The sequence below is a fragment of the Coturnix japonica genome, unplaced genomic scaffold (genome assembly GCF_054131305.1).
Source record: "Coturnix japonica strain WE unplaced genomic scaffold, WE-NBRP24 Scf044, whole genome shotgun sequence".
Classification (NCBI taxonomy): domain Eukaryota; kingdom Metazoa; phylum Chordata; class Aves; order Galliformes; family Phasianidae; genus Coturnix; species Coturnix japonica.
The window spans coordinates 158,633-178,293 of record NW_028188947.1 but is presented as its reverse complement, the minus strand read 5'-3'; the positions used below and the strand labels follow the sequence as shown (position 1 = coordinate 178,293).

At 41.5% G+C, this 19,661-nt stretch overlaps 1 long non-coding RNA gene across 6 annotated transcripts in view; it reads right to left on the bottom strand.

Moving 5' to 3' along the window:
- Positions 1 to 943: 943 nt before the first annotated feature.
- The window catches only part of LOC146752502 (uncharacterized), a 99,122-nt gene continuing 80,404 nt past the window's right edge, over positions 944 to 19,661 (bottom strand). For 5 of the 6 annotated variants that reach the window (XR_014940593.1, XR_014940589.1, XR_014940592.1 and 2 more), the window contains one exon: positions 944 to 1,230. This is a non-coding gene — a long non-coding RNA (uncharacterized LOC146752502). The remainder of the gene's footprint in view (positions 1,231 to 19,661) is intronic. The other variant, XR_014940591.1, reaches the window with a different exon arrangement.

The window sequence follows — 19,661 nt, the reverse complement described above, 5'->3', positions numbered from 1 at the left end:
ATGGGGAAGCGTCAACAGCTGTGCCGATGTCAATACCAACACTCAATACCAACACTTTGTTTTTCAATTGTTTTCAATGTTAATTTATTGTTTGCAGTCTTTCTGTTTTCTATTTGAGGTTGAATTGGACGGTGATGACAAGGGTCCGTTGGGGCCAGTGTGTGTCCCAGGTGCTGCCTGGCCCCTGCCTCCTCAGCTGCCCCATGGGCTCTTCTATTGCTGCCGGCGGGGTGGCCTCTTCTTTGATGGTGCTGATGCCTTAAGAAGGGTTTTTAGCAAGACTAAAAGTTAAAAGCAAGACTAAAAGGGAAAAGCAAGACTAAAAGGGAAAACCAGCAGTGAAAGGGAAAAGCAAGACTAAAAGGGAAAAGCAGCAGGGAAAGTGAAAAGCAGCAGTGAAAGGGAAAAGCAAGAATAAAAGGGAAAAGCAAGACTAAAAGGGAAAAGCAGCAGGGAAAGGGAAAAGCAAGACTAATAGGGAAAAGCAAAACTAAAAGGGAAAAGCAAGACTAAAAGGGAAAAGTAAGACTAAAAGGGAAAAGCAGCAGTGAAAGGGAATAGCAAGACTAAAAGGGAAAAGCAAGACTAAAAGGGAAAAGCAAGACTAAAAAGGAAAAGCAGCAGTGAAAGGGAAAAGACTAAAAGGGAAAAGCAGCAGTGAAAGGGAAAAGCAAGACTAAAAGGGAAAAGCAGCAGTGAAAGTGAAAAGAGTAAAAGGGAAAAGCAGCAGTGAAAGGGAAAAGCAGCAGTGAAAGGGAAAAGCAGCAGTGAAAGGGAAAAGACTAAAAGGGAAAAGCAGAAGTGAAAGGGAAATGCAAGACTAATAGGTGTCACGGGTTACTTAGATCTACCTATGCCCGTGACACGGGAAGCCACCCCGTGGGCCCCCCCCAGGGCCTGGTAAGTAGGGGGAAAAAGCGAGTGGGATAAAACAGCAACAATCTAAGGAGGAAAAACTTATTTTACTAAATATGATATCGAAATACAAGATAACACAATATAATATAACTGAGGCTAACAAATCGAACGAAACAGAGAGAGAGAGTCCCCGAAAACTGAGAGTCCTACTATGAACTCTAGGCGACACGGCTGGAACGCATCCCACTCTCCGAGAAGTTCGAGAGAAGAAGGAGGGCACTCCAGCCTGAAAACGAGATTATATAGAGTCCTGGTCCCGTAACTTATTGTTACTCCTGTTGCTCTCTGGGATATGTAGTCTTCTTCTGTGGACTGCACATTCAAGAGAAGTATCCATACTTGACATTATGTTATGATGTGGAATACTGATAGCAAAATTACAAAATTACAAGACCATGATAGGGAAAAGCAGCAGTGAAAGGGAAAAGCAAGACTAAAAGGGAAAAGCAGCAGGGGAAGGGAAAAGCAAGACTAAACGGGAAAAGCAGGACTAAAAGGGAAAAGCAAGAATAAAAGGGAAAAGCAGCAGTGAAAGGGAAAAGCAAGACTAAAAGTGAAAACAAGCAGTGAAAGGGAAAAGCAAGACTAAAAGGGAAAAGCAAGACTAAAAGGGAAAAGCAAGACTAAAAGGGAAAAGCAGCAGTGAAAGGGAAAAGCAGCAGTGAAAGGGAAAAGCAAGACTAAAAGGGAAAAGCAGCAGTGAAAGGGAAAAGCAAGACACAAAAGGGAAAAGCAGCAGTGAAAGGGACAATCAAGACTAAAAGGGAAAAGCAAGACTAAAAGGGAAAAGCAAGACTAAAAGGGAAAATCAAGACTAAAAGGGAAAAACAAGACTAAAAGGGAAAAGCAGCAGTGAAAGGGAAAAGCAAGACTAAAAGGGAAAAGCAAGACTAAAAGGGAAAAGCAAGACTAAAAGGGAAAAGAAGCAGGGAAAGGGAAAAGCAAGACTAAAATGGAAAAGCAGCAGGGAAAGGGAAAAGCAAGACTAAAAGGGAAAAGCAAAACTAAAAGTGAAAAGCAAGACTAAAAGGGAAAAGCAAGACAAAAAAGGACAAGCAAGACTAAAACGGAAAAGCAGCAGTTTAAGGGAAAAGCAAGACTAAAAGGGAAAAGCAAGACTGAAAGGGAAAAGCAAGACAAAAAAGGACAAGCAAGACTAAAACGGAAAAGCAGCAGTTTAAGGGAAAAGCAAGACTAAAAGGGAAAAGCAAGACTGAAAGGGAAAAGCAGCAGTGAAAGGGAGAAGCAGCAGTGAAAGGGAAAAGCAGCAGTGAAAAGGAAAAGCAGCAGTGAAAGAGAAAAACAAGACTAAAAAAGAAAAGCATCAGTGAAAGGGAAAATCAGCAGTGAAAGGGAAAAGGAAGACTAAAAGGGAAAAGCAGCAGTGAAAGGGAAAATCAGCAGTGACAGGGAAAAGGAAGACTAAAAGGGAAAAGCAGCAGTGAAAGGGAAAAGCAGCAGTGAAAGGGAAAATCAAGACTATAAGGGAAAAGCAAGACTAAAAGGGAAAAGCAAGAATAAAAGGGAAAAGCAAGACTAAAAGGGAAAAGCAAGACTAAAAGGGAAAAAGCGCAGGGAAAGGGAAAAGCAAGACTAAAAGGGAAAAGCAGCAGTGAATGGGAAAAGCAGCAGAGAAAGGGAAATGCAGCAGTGAAAGGGAAAAGCAAGACTAAAAGGGAAAAGCAAGACTAAAAGTGAAAAGCAAGACTAAAAGGGAAAAGAAGCAGGAAAAGGGAAAAGCAAGACTAAAATGGAAAAGCAGCAGGGAAAGGGAAAAGCAAGACTAAAAGGGAAAAGCAAAACTAAAAGTGAAAAGCAAGACTAAAAGGGAAAAGCAAGACAAAAAAGGACAAGCAAGACTAAAACGGAAAAGCAGCAGTTTAAGGGAAAAGCAAGACTAAAAGGGAAAAGCAAGACTGAAAGGGAAAAGCAGCAGTGAAAGGGAGAAGCAGCAGTGAAAGGGAAAAGGAGCATTGAAAAGGAAAAGCAGCAGTGAAAGAGAAAAACAAGACTAAAAAAGAAAAGCATCAGTGAAAGGGAAAATCAGCAGTGAAAGGGAAAAGGAAGAATAAAAGGGAAAAGCAGCAGTGAAAGGGAAAATCAGAAGTGACAGGGAAAAGGAAGACTAAAAGGGAAAAGCAGCAGTGAAAGGGAAAAGCAGCAGTGAAAGGGAAAATCAAGACTAAAAGGGAAAAGCAAGACTAAAAGGGAAAAGCAAGAATAAAAGGGAAAAGCAAGACTAAAAGGGAAAAGCAAGACTAAAAGGGAAAAGCAGCAGGGAAAGGGAAAAGCAAGACTAAAAGGAAAAGCAGCAGTGAATGGGAAAAGCAGCAGAGAAAGGGAAATGCAGCAGTGAAAGGGAAAAGCAAGACTAAAAGGGAAAAGTAAGACTAAAAGGGAAAAGCAGCACTGAAAGGTAAAAGCAAGACTAAAAGGGAAAAGCAGCAGTGAAAGGGAAAAGCAAGACTAAAATGGAAAAGCAGCAGCGAAAGGGAAAAGCAGCAGTGAAAGGGAAAAGCAAGAATAAAAGGGAAAAGCAAGACTAAAAGGGAAAAGAAAGACAAAAAAGGAAATCAGCAAGATTAAAAGGGAAAAGCAGCAGTGAAAGGGAAAAGCAGCAGTGAAAGGGAAAAGCAGCAGTGAAAGGGAAAAGCAGCAGTGAAAGGGAAAAGGAGCAGTGAAAGGGAAAAGGAAGACTAAAAGGGAAAAGCAGCAGTGAAAGGGAAAAGCAGCAGTGAAAGGAAAAGCAAGAATAAAATGGAAAAGCAGCAGTGAAAGGGAAAAGCAAGACTAAAAGGGAAAAGCAAGACTAAAAGGGAAAAGCAGCAGTGAAAGGGAAAAGCAGCAGTGAAAGGGAAAAGCAAGACTAAGAGGGAAAAGCAAGACTAAAAGGGAAAAGCAAATATAAAAGGGAAAAGCAAATATAAAAGGGAAAAGCAAGACTAAAAGGGAAAAGCAAGACTAAAAGGGAAAAGCAGCACTGAAAGGGAAAAGCAAGACTAAAAGGGAAAAGCAGCAGTGAAAGGGAAAAGCAAGACACAAAAAGGAAAAGCAGCAGTGAAAGGGACAATCAAGAATAAAAGGGAAAAGCAAGACTAAAAGGGAAAAGCAAGACTAAAAGGGAAAATCAAGACTAAAAGGGAAAAACAAGACTAAAAGGGAAAAGCAAGACTAAAAGGGAAAGGGAAGAATAAAACAGAAAAGGAAGACTAAAATGGAAAAGCAGCAGTAAAAGGGAAAAGCAGCAGTGAAAGGGAAAAGCAAGACTAAAAGGGAAAACCAAGACTAAAAGGGAAAAGCAAGAATAAAAGGGAAAAGCAAGACTAAAAGGTAAAAGCAAGACTAAGAGGGAAAAGCAGCAGTGAAAGGGAAAAGCAAGACTAAAAGGGAAAAGCAAGACTATAAGAGAAAAGCAGGACTAAAAGGGAAAAGCAGTAGTGAAAGGGAAAAGCAGCAGTGAAAGGGAAAAGCAGCAGTGAAAGGGAAAAGCAAGAATAAAAGGGAAAAGCAAGATTAAAAGGGAAAAGCAAGACAAAAAAGGACAAGCAAGATTAAAAGGGAAAAGCAAGACTAAAATGGAAAAGCAGCAGTGAAAGGGAAAAGCAGCAGTGAAAGGGGAAAGGAAGTCTAAAAGGGAAATCAGCAGTGAAAGGGAAAAGCAGCAGTGAAAGGAAAAAGCAAGAATAAAATGGAAAAGCAGCAGTGAAAGGGAAAAGCAGCAGTGAAAGAGAAAAGCAAGACTAACAGGGAAAAGCAAGAATAAAAGGGAAAAGCAAATATAAAAGGGAAAAGCAAGACTAAAAGGGAAAAGGAAGACTAAAAGGGAAAAGCAAGACTAAAAGGGAAAAGCAGCAGGGAAAGGGAAAAGCAAGACTAAAAGGGAAAAGCAAGACTGAAAGTGAAAAGCAGAACTCAAAGGGAAAAGCAAGACTAAAAGGGATAAGCAAGACTAAAAGGGAAAAGCAAGACTAAAAGGGAAAAGCAAGACTAAAAGGGAAAAGCAAGACTAAAAGGGAAAAGCAGCAGTGAAAGGGAAAAGCAAGACTAAAATGGAAAAGCAGCAGTGAAAGGGAAAAGCAGCAGTGAAGGGGAAGTCAGCAGTGAAAGGGAAAAGGAAGACTAAAATGGAAAAGCAGCAGTGAAAGGGAAAAGCAGCAGTGAAAGGGAAAATCAAGAATAAAAGGGAAAAGCAAGACTAAAAGGGAAAACCAAGACTAAAAAGGAAAAGCAAGACTAAAAGAGAAAAGGAAGAATGAAAAGGAAAAGCAGCAGTGAAAGGGAAAAGCAGCAGTGAAAGGGAAAAGCAGCAGTGAAAGGGAAAAGGAAGACGAAAAGGGAAAAGCAGCAGGGAAATGGAAAAGCAGCAGTGAAATGGAAAAGCAGCAATGAAAGAGAAATGCAGCAGTGAAAGTGAGAAGCAGCAGTGAAAGGGAAAAGGAAGACTAAATGGGAAAAGCAAGACTAAAAGGGAAAAGCAAGACTAAAAGGGAAAAGCAGCAGTGAAAGGGAAAAGGAGCAGTGAAAGGGAAAAGCAAGACTAAAAGGGAAAATCAAGACTAAAAGGCAAAAGCAAGACTAAACGGGACAGCAAGAGTAAAAGGGAAAATCCAGACTAAAAGGGAAAAGCAAGACTAAAAGGGAAAAGCGAGACTAAAAGGGAAAAGCAAGACTAAAAGTGAAAAGCAGCAGTGAAAGGGAAAAGCAGCAGTGAAAGAAAAAAGCAGCAGTGAAAGGGAAAATCCAGACTAAAATAGAAAAGCAAGACTAAAATAGAAAAGCAAGACTAAAAGGGAAAAGCAAGACTAAAAGGGAAAAGCAAAAGTGAAAGGGGAAAGCAGCAGTGAAAGGGAAAAGCAAGACTAAAAGGAAAAATCAGCAGTGAAAGGGAAAATCAGCAGTGAAAGGGAAAATCAGCAGTGAAAGGGAAAAGCAGCAGTGAAGAGGAAAAGCAGAAGTGAAAGGGAAAAGCAGCAGTGAAAGGGAAAAGCAGCATTGAAAGGGAAAAGCAAGACTAAAAGGGAAAAGCAGCAGTGAAAGGGTAAAGCAGCTGCGAAAGGGAGAAGCAGCAGTGAATGGGAAAAGCAGCACTAAAAGGGAAAAGCAGCAGTGAAAGAAAAATGCAGCAATGAAATGGAAAAGCAGCAGTGAAAGGGAAGAGCAGCAGTGAAAGGGAAGAGCAGCAGTGAAAGGGAAGAGGAAGACTGAAAGGGAAGAGCAGCAGTGAATGGGAAAAGCAGCAGTGAAAGGGAAAAGCAGGACTAAAATGGAAAAGAAAGACTAAAAGGGAAAAGCAAGATTAAAAGGGAAAAGCACCAGTGAAAGGGAAAAGAAAGACTAAAAGGGAAAAGCAGCAGTGAAAGTGAAAAGCAGCATTGAATGGGAAAAGCAGCAGTGAATGGGAAAAGCAGCAGTGAAAGGGAAAAGCAGCTGTGAAAGGGAAAAGCAGCAGTGAAAGGGAAAAGCAGCAGTGAAAGGGAAAAGCAGCAGTGAAAGGGAAAATCAGCAGTGAAAGGGAAAAGAAGCAATGAAAGGGAAGAGCAGCAGTGAAAGGGAAGAGCAGCAGTGAAAGGGAAAATCAGCAGTGAAAGGGAAAAGCAGCAGTGAAGAGGAAAAGCAGCAGTGAAAGGGAAAAGTAGCAGTGAAAGGGAAAAGGAAGACTAAAAGGGAAAAGCAGCAGTGAAAGGGAAAAGCAGCAGTGAAAGGAAAAGCAAGAATAAAATGGAAAAGCAGCAGTGAAAGGGAAAAGCAAGACTAAAAGGGAAAAGCAAGACTAAAAGGGAAAAGCAGCAGTGAAAGGGAAAAGCAGCAGTGAAAGGGAAAAGCAAGACTAAGAGGGAAAAGCAAGACTAAAAGGGAATAGCAAATATAAAAGGGAAAAGCAAATATAAAAGGGAAAAGCAAGACTAAAAGGGAAAAGCAAGACTAAAAGGGAAAAGCAGCACTGAAAGGGAAAAGCAAGACTAAAAGGGAAAAGCAGCAGTGAAAGGGAAAAGCAAGACACAAAAAGGAAAAGCAGCAGTGAAAGGGACAATCAAGAATAAAAGGGAAAAGCAAGACTAAAAGGGAAAAGCAAGACTAAAAGGGAAAATCAAGACTAAAAGGGAAAAACTAGACTAAAAGGGAAAAGCAAGACTAAAAGGGAAAGGGAAGAATAAAACAGAAAAGGAAGACTAAAATGGAAAAGCAGCAGTAAAAGGGAAAAGCAGCAGTGAAAGGGAAAAGCAAGACTAAAAGGGAAAACCAAGACTAAAAGGGAAAAGCAAGAATAAAAGAGAAAAGCAAGACTAAAAGGTAAAAGCAAGACTAAGAGGGAAAAGCAGCAGTGAAAGGGAAAAGCAAGACTAAAAGGGAAAAGCAAGACTATAAGAGAAAAGCAGGACTAAAAGGGAAAAGCAGTAGTGAAAGGGAAAAGCAGCAGTGAATGGGAAAAGCAGCAGTGAAAGGGAAAAGCAAGAATAAAAGGGAAAAGCATGATTAAAAGGGAAAAGCAAGACAAAAAAGGACAAGCAAGATTAAAAGGGAAAAGCAAGACTAAAATGGAAAAGCAGCAGTGAAAGGGAAAAGCAGCAGTGAAAGGGGAAAGGAAGTCTAAAAGGGAAAAGCAGCAGTGAAAGTGAAAAGCAGCAGTGAAAGGGAAAAGCAAGAATAAAATGGAAAAGCAGCAGTGAAAGGGAAAAGGAAGACTAAAAGGGAAATCAGCAGTGAAAGGGAAAAGCAGCAGTGAAAGGAAAAAGCAAGAATAAAATGGAAAAGCAGCAGTGAAAGGGAAAAGCAGCAGTGAAAGAGAAAAGCAAGACTAACAGGGAAAAGCAAGAATAAAAGGGAAAAGCAAATATAAAAGGGAAAAGCAAGACTAAAAGGGAAAAGGAAGACTAAAAGGGAAAAGCAAGACTAAAAGGGAAAAGCAGCAGGGAAAGGGAAAAGCAAGACTAAAAGGGAAAAGCAAGACTGAAAGTGAAAAGCAGAACTCAAAGGGAAAAGCAAGACTAAAAGGGATAAGCAAGACTAAAAGGGAAAAGCAAGACTAAAAGGGAAAAGCAAGACTAAAAGGGAAAAGCAAGACTAAAAGGGAAAAGCAGCAGTGAAAGGGAAAAGCAAGACTAAAATGGAAAAGCAGCAGTGAAAGGGAAAAGCAGCAGTGAAGGGGAAGTCAGCAGTGAAAGGGAAAAGGAAGACTAAAATGGAAAAGCAGCAGTGAAAGGGAAAAGCAGCAGTGAAAGGGAAAATCAAGAATAAAAGGGAAAAGCAAGACTAAAAGGGAAAACCAAGACTAAAAAGGAAAAGCAAGACTAAAAGAGAAAAGGAAGAATGAAAAGGAAAAGCAGCAGTGAAAGGGAAAAGCAGCAGTGAAAGGGAAAAGCAGCAGTGAAAGGGAAAAGGAAGACGAAAAGGGAAAAGCAGCAGGGAAATGGAAAAGCAGCAGTGAAATGGAAAAGCAGCAATGAAAGAGAAATGCAGCAGTGAAAGTGAGAAGCAGCAGTGAAAGGGAAAAGGAAGACTAAATGGGAAAAGCAAGACTAAAAGGGAAAAGCAAGACTAAAAGGGAAAAGCAGCAGTGAAAGGGAAAAGGAGCAGTGAAAGGGAAAAGCAAGACTAAAAGGGAAAATCAAGACTAAAAGGCAAAAGCAAGACTAAACGGGACAGCAAGAGTAAAAGGGAAAATCCAGACTAAAAGGGAAAAGCAAGACTAAAAGGGAAAAGCGAGACTAAAAGGGAAAAGCAAGACTAAAAGTGAAAAGCAGCAGTGAAAGGGAAAAGCAGCAGTGAAAGAAAAAAGCAGCAGTGAAAGGGAAAATCCAGACTAAAATAGAAAAGCAAGACTAAAATAGAAAAGCAAGACTAAAAGGGAAAAGCAAGACTAAAAGGGAAAAGCAAAAGTGAAAGGGGAAAGCAGCAGTGAAAGGGAAAAGCAAGACTAAAAGGAAAAATCAGCAGTGAAAGGGAAAATCAGCAGTGAAAGGGAAAATCAGCAGTGAAAGGGAAAAGCAGCAGTGAAGAGGAAAAGCAGAAGTGAAAGGGAAAAGCAGCAGTGAAAGGGAAAAGCAGCATTGAAAGGGAAAAGCAAGACTAAAAGGGAAAAGCAGCAGTGAAAGGGTAAAGCAGCTGCGAAAGGGAGAAGCAGCAGTGAATGGGAAAAGCAGCACTAAAAGGGAAAAGCAGCAGTGAAAGAAAAATGCAGCAATGAAATGGAAAAGCAGCAGTGAAAGGGAAGAGCAGCAGTGAAAGGGAAGAGCAGCAGTGAAAGGGAAGAGGAAGACTGAAAGGGAAGAGCAGCAGTGAATGGGAAAAGCAGCAGTGAAAGGGAAAAGCAGGACTAAAATGGAAAAGAAAGACTAAAAGGGAAAAGCAAGATTAAAAGGGAAAAGCACCAGTGAAAGGGAAAAGAAAGACTAAAAGGGAAAAGCAGCAGTGAAAGTGAAAAGCAGCATTGAATGGGAAAAGCAGCAGTGAATGGGAAAAGCAGCAGTGAATGGGAAAAGCAGCTGTGAAAGGGAAAAGCAGCTGTGAAAGGGAAAAGCAGCAGTGAAAGGGAAAAGCAGCAGTGAAAGGGAAAATCAGCAGTGAAAGGGAAAAGAAGCAATGAAAGGGAAGAGCAGCAGTGAAAGGGAAGAGCAGCAGTGAAAGGGAAAATCAGCAGTGAAAGGGAAAAGCAGCAGTGAAGAGGAAAAGCAGCAGTGAAAGGGAAAAGTAGCAGTGAAAGGGAAAAGGAAGACTAAAAGGGAAAAGCAGCAGTGAAAGGGAAAAGCAGCAGTGAAAGGAAAAGCAAGAATAAAATGGAAAAGCAGCAGTGAAAGGGAAAAGCAAGACTAAAAGGGAAAAGCAAGACTAAAAGGGAAAAGCAGCAGTGAAAGGGAAAAGCAGCAGTGAAAGGGAAAAGCAAGACTAAGAGGGAAAAGCAAGACTAAAAGGGAATAGCAAATATAAAAGGGAAAAGCAAATATAAAAGGGAAAAGCAAGACTAAAAGGGAAAAGCAAGACTAAAAGGGAAAAGCAGCACTGAAAGGGAAAAGCAAGACTAAAAGGGAAAAGCAGCAGTGAAAGGGAAAAGCAAGACACAAAAAGGAAAAGCAGCAGTGAAAGGGACAATCAAGAATAAAAGGGAAAAGCAAGACTAAAAGGGAAAAGCAAGACTAAAAGGGAAAATCAAGACTAAAAGGGAAAAACAAGACTAAAAGGGAAAAGCAAGACTAAAAGGGAAAGGGAAGAATAAAACAGAAAAGGAAGACTAAAATGGAAAAGCAGCAGTAAAAGGGAAAAGCAGCAGTGAAAGGGAAAAGCAAGACTAAAAGGGAAAACCAAGACTAAAAGGGAAAAGCAAGAATAAAAGAGAAAAGCAAGACTAAAAGGTAAAAGCAAGACTAAGAGGGAAAAGCAGCAGTGAAAGGGAAAAGCAAGACTAAAAGGGAAAAGCAAGACTATAAGAGAAAAGCAGGACTAAAAGGGAAAAGCAGTAGTGAAAGGGAAAAGCAGCAGTGAATGGGAAAAGCAGCAGTGAAAGGGAAAAGCAAGAATAAAAGGGAAAAGCATGATTAAAAGGGAAAAGCAAGACAAAAAAGGACAAGCAAGATTAAAAGGGAAAAGCAAGACTAAAATGGAAAAGCAGCAGTGAAAGGGAAAAGCAGCAGTGAAAGGGGAAAGGAAGTCTAAAAGGGAAAAGCAGCAGTGAAAGTGAAAAGCAGCAGTGAAAGGGAAAAGCAAGAATAAAATGGAAAAGCAGCAGTGAAAGGGAAAAGGAAGACTAAAAGGGAAATCAGCAGTGAAAGGGAAAAGCAGCAGTGAAAGGAAAAAGCAAGAATAAAATGGAAAAGCAGCAGTGAAAGGGAAAAGCAGCAGTGAAAGAGAAAAGCAAGACTAACAGGGAAAAGCAAGAATAAAAGGGAAAAGCAAATATAAAAGGGAAAAGCAAGACTAAAAGGGAAAAGGAAGACTAAAAGGGAAAAGCAAGACTAAAAGGGAAAAGCAGCAGGGAAAGGGAAAAGCAAGACTAAAAGGGAAAAGCAAGACTGAAAGTGAAAAGCAGAACTCAAAGGGAAAAGCAAGACTAAAAGGGATAAGCAAGACTAAAAGGGAAAAGCAAGACTAAAAGGGAAAAGCAAGACTAAAAGGGAAAAGCAAGACTAAAAGGGAAAAGCAGCAGTGAAAGGGAAAAGCAAGACTAAAATGGAAAAGCAGCAGTGAAAGGGAAAAGCAGCAGTGAAGGGGAAGTCAGCAGTGAAAGGGAAAAGGAAGACTAAAATGGAAAAGCAGCAGTGAAAGGGAAAAGCAGCAGTGAAAGGGAAAATCAAGAATAAAAGGGAAAAGCAAGACTAAAAGGGAAAACCAAGACTAAAAAGGAAAAGCAAGACTAAAAGAGAAAAGGAAGAATGAAAAGGAAAAGCAGCAGTGAAAGGGAAAAGCAGCAGTGAAAGGGAAAAGCAGCAGTGAAAGGGAAAAGGAAGACGAAAAGGGAAAAGCAGCAGGGAAATGGAAAAGCAGCAGTGAAATGGAAAAGCAGCAATGAAAGAGAAATGCAGCAGTGAAAGTGAGAAGCAGCAGTGAAAGGGAAAAGGAAGACTAAATGGGAAAAGCAAGACTAAAAGGGAAAAGCAAGACTAAAAGGGAAAAGCAGCAGTGAAAGGGAAAAGGAGCAGTGAAAGGGAAAAGCAAGACTAAAAGGGAAAATCAAGACTAAAAGGCAAAAGCAAGACTAAACGGGACAGCAAGAGTAAAAGGCAAAATCCAGACTAAAAGGGAAAAGCAAGACTAAAAGGGAAAAGCGAGACTAAAAGGGAAAAGCAAGACTAAAAGTGAAAAGCAGCAGTGAAAGGGAAAAGCAGCAGTGAAAGAAAAAAGCAGCAGTGAAAGGGAAAATCCAGACTAAAATAGAAAAGCAAGACTAAAATAGAAAAGCAAGACTAAAAGGGAAAAGCAAGACTAAAAGGGAAAAGCAAAAGTGAAAGGGGAAAGCAGCAGTGAAAGGGAAAAGCAAGACTAAAAGGAAAAATCAGCAGTGAAAGGGAAAATCAGCAGTGAAAGGGAAAATCAGCAGTGAAAGGGAAAAGCAGCAGTGAAGAGGAAAAGCAGAAGTGAAAGGGAAAAGCAGCAGTGAAAGGGAAAAGCAGCATTGAAAGGGAAAAGCAAGACTAAAAGGGAAAAGCAGCAGTGAAAGGGTAAAGCAGCTGCGAAAGGGAGAAGCAGCAGTGAATGGGAAAAGCAGCACTAAAAGGGAAAAGCAGCAGTGAAAGAAAAATGCAGCAATGAAATGGAAAAGCAGCAGTGAAAGGGAAGAGCAGCAGTGAAAGGGAAGAGCAGCAGTGAAAGGGAAGAGGAAGACTGAAAGGGAAGAGCAGCAGTGAATGGGAAAAGCAGCAGTGAAAGGGAAAAGCAGGACTAAAATGGAAAAGAAAGACTAAAAGGGAAAAGCAAGATTAAAAGGGAAAAGCACCAGTGAAAGGGAAAAGAAAGACTAAAAGGGAAAAGCAGCAGTGAAAGTGAAAAGCAGCATTGAATGGGAAAAGCAGCAGTGAATGGGAAAAGCAGCAGTGAAAGGGAAAAGCAGCTGTGAAAGGGAAAAGCAGCAGTGAAAGGGAAAAGCAGCAGTGAAAGGGAAAAGCAGCAGTGAAAGGGAAAATCAGCAGTGAAAGGGAAAAGAAGCAATGAAAGGGAAGAGCAGCAATGAAAGGGAAGAGCAGCAATGAAAGGGAAGAGCAGCAGTGAAAGGGAAGAGCATCAGTGAAAGGGAAGAGCAGCAGTAAAGGGGAAGAGGAGCAGTGAATGGGAAAAGCAGCAGTGAAAGGGAAAAGCAAGACTAAAAGGGAAAAGCAAGACTAAAAGGGAAAAGCAAGATTAAAAGGAAAAAGCAAGACTAAAAGGGAAAAGCACAAGTGAAAGGGAAAAGCAAGACTAAAAAGGAAATCAGCAGTGAAAGGGAAAAGAAGCAGTGAATGGGAAAAGCAGCAGTGAAAGAGAAAAGCAGCGGGGGAAGGGAAAAGCAACTGGGGAAGGGAAAAGCAGCAGGGGAAGGGAATAGCAGCAGTGTAAGGGAAGAGCTGCAGTGAAGGGGAAAAGCAGCAGTGAAAGGGAAAAGCAGCAGTGAATGGGAAAAGCAGCAGAGAATGGGAAAAGCAAGACTAAAAGGGAAAAGCAAGACTAAAAGGGAAAAGCAAGACTAAACGGGAAAAGCAAGACTAAAAGGGAAAATCCAGACTAAAAGGGAAAAGCAAGACTAAAAGGGAAAAGCAGCAGAGAAAGGGAAAAGCAAGACTAAAAGTGAAAAGCAGCAGTGAAAGGGAAAAGCAAGAATTAAAAGGAAAAGCAGCAGTGAAAGGGAAAAGCAGCAGTGAAAGGGAAAAGCTGCAGTGAAAGGGAAAAGCAGCAGTGAAAGGGAAAAGCAGCAGTGAAAGGGAAAAGCAAGACTGAAAGGGAAAAACAGCACTGAATGGGAAAAGAAGCAGTTAAAGGGAAAAGCAGCACTGAATGGGAAAATCAGCAGTGAAAGGGAAAAGCAGCAATGAAAGGGAAGAGCTGAAGTGAAAGGGAAAAGCAAGACTAAAAGGGAAAATCAAGACTAAAAGGGAAAAGCAAGAATAAACGGGAAAATCCAGACTAAAAGGGAAAAGCAAGACTAAAAGGGAAAAGCAAGACTAAAAGGGAAAAGCAGCAGTGAATGGGAAAAGCAGCAGTGAAAGGGAAAAGCAGCAGTGAAAGGGAAAAGCAAGACTAAAAGGGAAAAGCAAGACTAAAAGGGAAAAGCAAGACTAAAAGGGAAAAACAGCAGTGTAAGGGAAAAGCAGCAGTGAAAGGGAAGATCAGCAGTGAAAGGGAAAAGCAGAGGTGAAAGGGAAGAGCAGCAGTGAAAGGGAAGAGCAGCAGTGAAAGGGAAGAGCAGCAGTGAAGGGGAAGAGGAGCAGTGAATGGGAAAACAGCAGTGAAAGGGAAAAGCAAGACTAAAAGGGAAAAGCAAGACTTAAATGGAAAAGCAAGACTAAAAGGGAAAAGCACGAGTGAAAGGGAAAAGCAAGACTAAAAAGTAAAAGCAGCAGTGAAAGGGAAAAGCAGCAGTGAAAGGGAAAAGCAGCAGTGAAAGGGAAAAGCTGCAGTGAAAGGGAAAAGCAGCAGTGAAAGGGAAAAGCAGCAGTGAAAGGGAAAATCAGCAGTGAAAGGGAAAAGCAGCAGTTAAAGGGAAAAGCAAGAATTATAAGGAAAAGCAGCACTGAAAGGGAAAAGCAGCAGTGAAAGGGAAAAGATGCAGTGAAAGGGAAAAGCAGCAGTGAAAGGGAAAAGCAGCAGTGAAAGGGAAAATCAGCAGTGAAAGGGAAAAGAAGCAATGAAAGGGAAGAGCAGCAATGAAAGGGAAGAGCAGCAGTGAAAGGGAAGAGCATCAGTGAAAGGGAAGAGCAGCAGTAAAGGGGAAGAGGAGCAGTGAATGGGAAAAGCAGCAGTGAAAGGCAAAAGCAAGACTAAAAGGGAAAAGCAAGACTAAAAGGGAAAAGCAAGATTAAAAGGAAAAAGCAAGACTAAAAGGGAAAAGCACAAGTGAAAGGGAAAAGCAAGACTAAAAAGGAAATCAGCAGTGAAAGGGAAAAGAAGCAGTGAATGGGAAAAGCAGCAGTGAAAGAGAAAAGCAGCAGGGGAAGGGAAAAGCAACTGGGGAAGGGAAAAGCAGCAGGGGAAGGGAAAAGCAGCAGTGTAAGGGAAGAGCTGCAGTGAAGGGGAAAAGCAGCAGTGAAAGGGAAAAGCAAGACTAAAAGGGAAAATCAAGACTAAAAGGGAAAATCAAGACTAAAAGGGAAAAGCAGCAGAGAAAGGGAAAAGCAAGTCTAAAAGGGAAACGCACAGTGAAAGGGAAAACCAGCAGTGAAAGGGAAAAGCAGCAGTGAAACAGGAAAGCAGCAGTGAAAGGCAAGAGCAATAGTGAAAGGGAAATGCAGCAGTGAAAGGGAAAATCAGCAGTGAAGAGGAAAAGAAGAAGTGAAAGGGAAAAGCAGCAGTGAAAGGGAAAAGCAAGACTAAAAGGGAAAAGCAGCAGTGAAAGGGTAAAGCAGCTGTGAAAGGGAGAAGCAGCAGTGAAAGGGAAAAGCAGCACTAAAAGGGAAAAGCAGCAGTGAAAGAAAAATGCAGCAATGAAATGGAAAAGCAGCAGTGAAAGGGAAGAGCAGCAGTGAAAGGGAAGAGGAAGACTGAAAGGGAAGAGCAGCAGTGAATGGGAAAAGCAGCAGTGAAAGGGAAAAGCAGGACTAAAATGGAAAAGAAAGACTAAAAGGGAAAAGCAAGATTAAAAGGGAAAAGCACCAGTGAAAGGGAAAAGAAAGACTAAAAGGGAAAAGCAGCAGTGAAAGTGAAAAGCAGCATTGAATGGGAAAAGCAGCAGTGAATGGGAAAAGCAGCAGTGAAAGGGAAAAGCAGCTGTGAAAGGGAAAAGCAGCAGTGAAAGGGAAAAGCAGCAGTGAAAGGGAAAAGCAGCAGTGAAAGGGAAAATCAGCAGTGAAAGGGAAAAGAAGCAATGAAAGGGAAGAGCAGCAATGAAAGGGAAGAGCAGCAATGAAAGGGAAGAGCAGCAGTGAAAGGGAAGAGCATCAGTGAAAGGGAAGAGCAGCAGTAAAGGGGAAGAGGAGCAGTGAATGGGAAAAGCAGCAGTGAAAGGGAAAAGCAAGACTAAAAGGGAAAAGCAAGACTAAAAGGGAAAAGCAAGATTAAAAGGAAAAAGCAAGACTAAAAGGGAAAAGCACAAGTGAAAGGGAAAAGCAAGACTAAAAAGGAAATCAGCAGTGAAAGGGAAAAGAAGCAGTGAATGGGAAAAGCAGCAGTGAAAGAGAAAAGCAGCGGGGGAAGGGAAAAGCAACTGGGGAAGGGAAAAGCAGCAGGGGAAGGGAATAGCAGCAGTGTAAGGGAAGAGCTGCAGTGAAGGGGAAAAGCAGCAGTGAAAGGGAAAAGCAGCAGTGAATGGGAAAAGCAGCAGAGAATGGGAAAAGCAAGACTAAAAGGGAAAAGCAAGACTAAAAGGGAAAAGCAAGACTAAACGGGAAAAGCAAGACTAAAAGGGAAAATCCAGACTAAAAGGGAAAAGCAAGACTAAAAGGGAAAAGCAGCAGAGAAAGGGAAAAGCAAGACTAAAAGTGAAAAGCAGCAGTGAAAGGGAAAAGCAAGAATTAAAAGGAAAAGCAGCAGTGAAAGGGAAAAGCATCAGTGAAAGGGAAAAGCTGCAGTGAAAGGGAAAAGCAGCAGTGAAAGGGAAAAGCAGCAGTGAAAGGGAAAAGCAAGACTGAAAGGGAAAAACAGCACTGAATGGGAAAAGAAGCAGTTAAAGGGAAAAGCAGCACTGAATGGGAAAATCAGCAGTGAAAGGGAAAAGCAGCAATGAAAGGGAAGAGCTGAAGTGAAAGGGAAAAGCAAGACTAAAAGGGAAAATCAAGACTAAAAGGGAAAAGCAAGAATAAACGGGAAAATCCAGACTAAAAGGGAAAAGCAAGACTAAAAGGGAAAAGCAAGACTAAAAGGGAAAAGCAGCAGTGAATGGGAAAAGCAGCAGTGAAAGGGAAAAGCAGCAGTGAAAGGGAAAAGCAAGACTAAAAGGGAAAAGCAAGACTAAAAGGGAAAAGCAAGACTAAAAGGGAAAAACAGCAGTGTAAGGGAAAAGCAGCAGTGAAAGGGAAGATCAGCAGTGAAAGGGAAAAGCAGAGGTGAAAGGGAAGAGCAGCAGTGAAAGGGAAGAGCAGCAGTGAAAGGGAAGAGCAGCAGTGAAGGGGAAGAGGAGCAGTGAATGGGAAAACAGCAGTGAAAGGGAAAAGCAAGACTAAAAGGGAAAAGCAAGACTTAAATGGAAAAGCAAGACTAAAAGGGAAAAGCACGAGTGAAAGGGAAAAGCAAGACTAAAAAGTAAAAGCAGCAGTGAAAGGGAAAAGCAGCAGTGAAAGGGAAAAGCAGCAGTGAAAGGGAAAAGCTGCAGTGAAAGGGAAAAGCAGCAGTGAAAGGGAAAAGCAGCAGTGAAAGGGAAAATCAGCAGTGAAAGGGAAAAGCAGCAGTTAAAGGGAAAAGCAAGAATTATAAGGAAAAGCAGCACTGAAAGGGAAAAGCAGCAGTGAAAGGGAAAAGATGCAGTGAAAGGGAAAAGCAGCAGTGAAAGGGAAAAGCAGCAGTGAAAGGGAAAATCAGCAGTGAAAGGGAAAAGAAGCAATGAAAGGGAAGAGCAGCAATGAAAGGGAAGAGCAGCAGTGAAAGGGAAGAGCATCAGTGAAAGGGAAGAGCAGCAGTAAAGGGGAAGAGGAGCAGTGAATGGGAAAAGCAGCAGTGAAAGGCAAAAGCAAGACTAAAAGGGAAAAGCAAGACTAAAAGGGAAAAGCAAGATTAAAAGGAAAAAGCAAGACTAAAAGGGAAAAGCACAAGTGAAAGGGAAAAGCAAGACTAAAAAGGAAATCAGCAGTGAAAGGGAAAAGAAGCAGTGAATGAGAAAAGCAGCAGTGAAAGAGAAAAGCAGCAGGGGAAGGGAAAAGCAACTGGGGAAGGGAAAAGCAGCAGGGGAAGGGAAAAGCAGCAGTGTAAGGGAAGAGCTGCAGTGAAGGGGAAAAGCAGCAGTGAAAGGGAAAAGCAAGACTAAAAGGGAAAATCAAGACTAAAAGGGAAAATCAAGACTAAAAGGGAAAAGCAGCAGAGAAAGGGAAAAGCAAGACTAAAAGTGAAAAGCAGCAGTGAAAGGGAAAAGCAAGTCTAAAAGGGAAACGCACAGTGAAAGGGAAAACCAGCAGTGAAAGGGAAAAGCAGCAGTGAAACAGGAAAGCAGCAGTGAAAGGCAAGAGCAATAGTGAAAGGGAAATGCAGCAGTGAAAGGGAAAATCAGCAGTGAAGAGGAAAAGAATAAGTGAAAGGGAAAAGCAGCAGTGAAAGGGAAAAGCAAGACTAAAAGGGAAAAGCAGCAGTGAAAGGGTAAAGCAGCTGTGAAAGGGAGAAGCAGCAGTGAAAGGGAAAAGCAGCACTAAAAGGGAAAAGCAGCAGTGAAAGAAAAATGCAGCAATGAAATGGAAAAGCAGCAGTGAAAGGGAAGAGCAGCAGTGAAAGGGAAGAGGAAGACTGAAAGGGAAGAGCAGCAGTGAATGGGAAAAGCAGCAGTGAAAGGGAAAAGCAGGACTAAAATGGAAAAGAAAGACTAAAAGGGAAAAGCAAGATTAAAAGGGAAAAGCACCAGTGAAAGGGAAAAGAAAGACTAAAAGGGAAAAGCAGCAGTGAAAGTGAAAACAGCATTGAATGGGAAAAGCAGCAGTGAATGGGAAAAGCAGCAGTGAAAGGGAAAAGCAGCAGTGAAAGGGAAAAGCTGCAGTGAAAGGGAAAAGCAGCAGTGAAAGGGAAAAGCAGCAGTGAAAGGGAAAAGCAAGACTGAAAGGGAAAAACAGCACTGAATGAGAAAATCAGCAGTTAAAGGGAAAAGCAGCACTGAACGGGAAAATCAGCAGTGAAAGGGAAAAGCAGCAATGAAAGTGAAGAGCTGAAGTGAAAGGGAAAAGCAAGACTAAAAGGGAAAATCAAGACTAAAAGGGAAAAGCAAGAATAAACTGGAAAATCCAGACTAAAAGGGAAAAGCAAGACTAAAAGGGAAAAGCAAGACTAAAAGGGAAAAGGAAGACTAAAAGGGAAAAGCAGCAGTGAATGGGAAAAGCAGCAGTGAAAGGGAAAAGCAGCAGTGAAAGGGAAAACCAAGACTAAAAGGGAAAAGCAAGACTAAAAGGGAAAAGCAAGACTAAAAGGGAAAAGCAAGACTAAAAGGGAAAAACAGCAGTGAAAGGTAATTGCAGCAGTGAAAGGGAAAATCAGCAGTGAAGAGGAAAAGCAGAAGTGAAAGGGAAGAGCAGCAGTGAAAGGGAAGAGCAGCAGTGAAAGGGAAGAGCAGCAGTGAAGGGGAAGAGGAGCAGTGAATGGGAAAACAGCAGTGAAAGGGAAAAGCAAGACTAAAAGGGAAAATCAAGACTAAAAGGGAAAATCCAGACTAAAAGGGAAAAGCAGCAGAGAAAGGGAAAAGCACCTGTGAAAGGGAAAAGCAGCAGTGAATCGGAAAAGCAGCAGAGAAAGCGAAAAGCAGCAGTGAATAAGAAGAGCTGCAGTGAAACGGAAAAGCAGCAGTGAAAGGGAAAAGCAAGACTAAAAGGGAAAAGCAAGACTAAAAGGGAAAAGCAAGACTAAAAGGGAAAAGCAAGACTGAAAGTGAAAAGCAAGACTGAAAGGGATAAACAAGACAGAAAAAGAAAAGCTAGACTAAAAGGGAAAATCAGCAGGTAAAGGGAAAAGCAGCAGTGAAAGTGAAAAGTAGCAGTGAAAGGGAAAAGCAGCAGTGAAAGGGAAAAACAAGAATAAAAAGGAAAAGCAGCAGTGAAAGGGAAAAGCAGCAGTGAAAGGGAAAAGCAGGAATAAAAAGGAAAAGGACCAGTGAAAGGGAAGAGCTGAAGTGAAAGGGAAGAGCAGCAGTGAAAGGGAAAAGTAGCAGGGAAAGGGAAAAGCAGCAGTGAAAAGGAAAAGCAGCAGTGAAAGGGAAAAACATAAAATAAAAGGGAAAAGCAAGACTAAAAGTGAATAGCAAGACTAAAATGGAAAAGGAAGACTAAAAGGGAAAAGCAGCAGTGAAAAAGAAAAGCAGCAGTGAAAGGGAAAAGCAGCAGTGAATGGGAGAAGTAAAACTAAAAGGGAAAAGCAGCAGTGAAAGGGAAAATCAGCAGTGAAAGGGAAAAACAAGACTAACAGGGAATAACAGCAGTGAAAGGGAAAAGCAGCAGTGAAAGGGA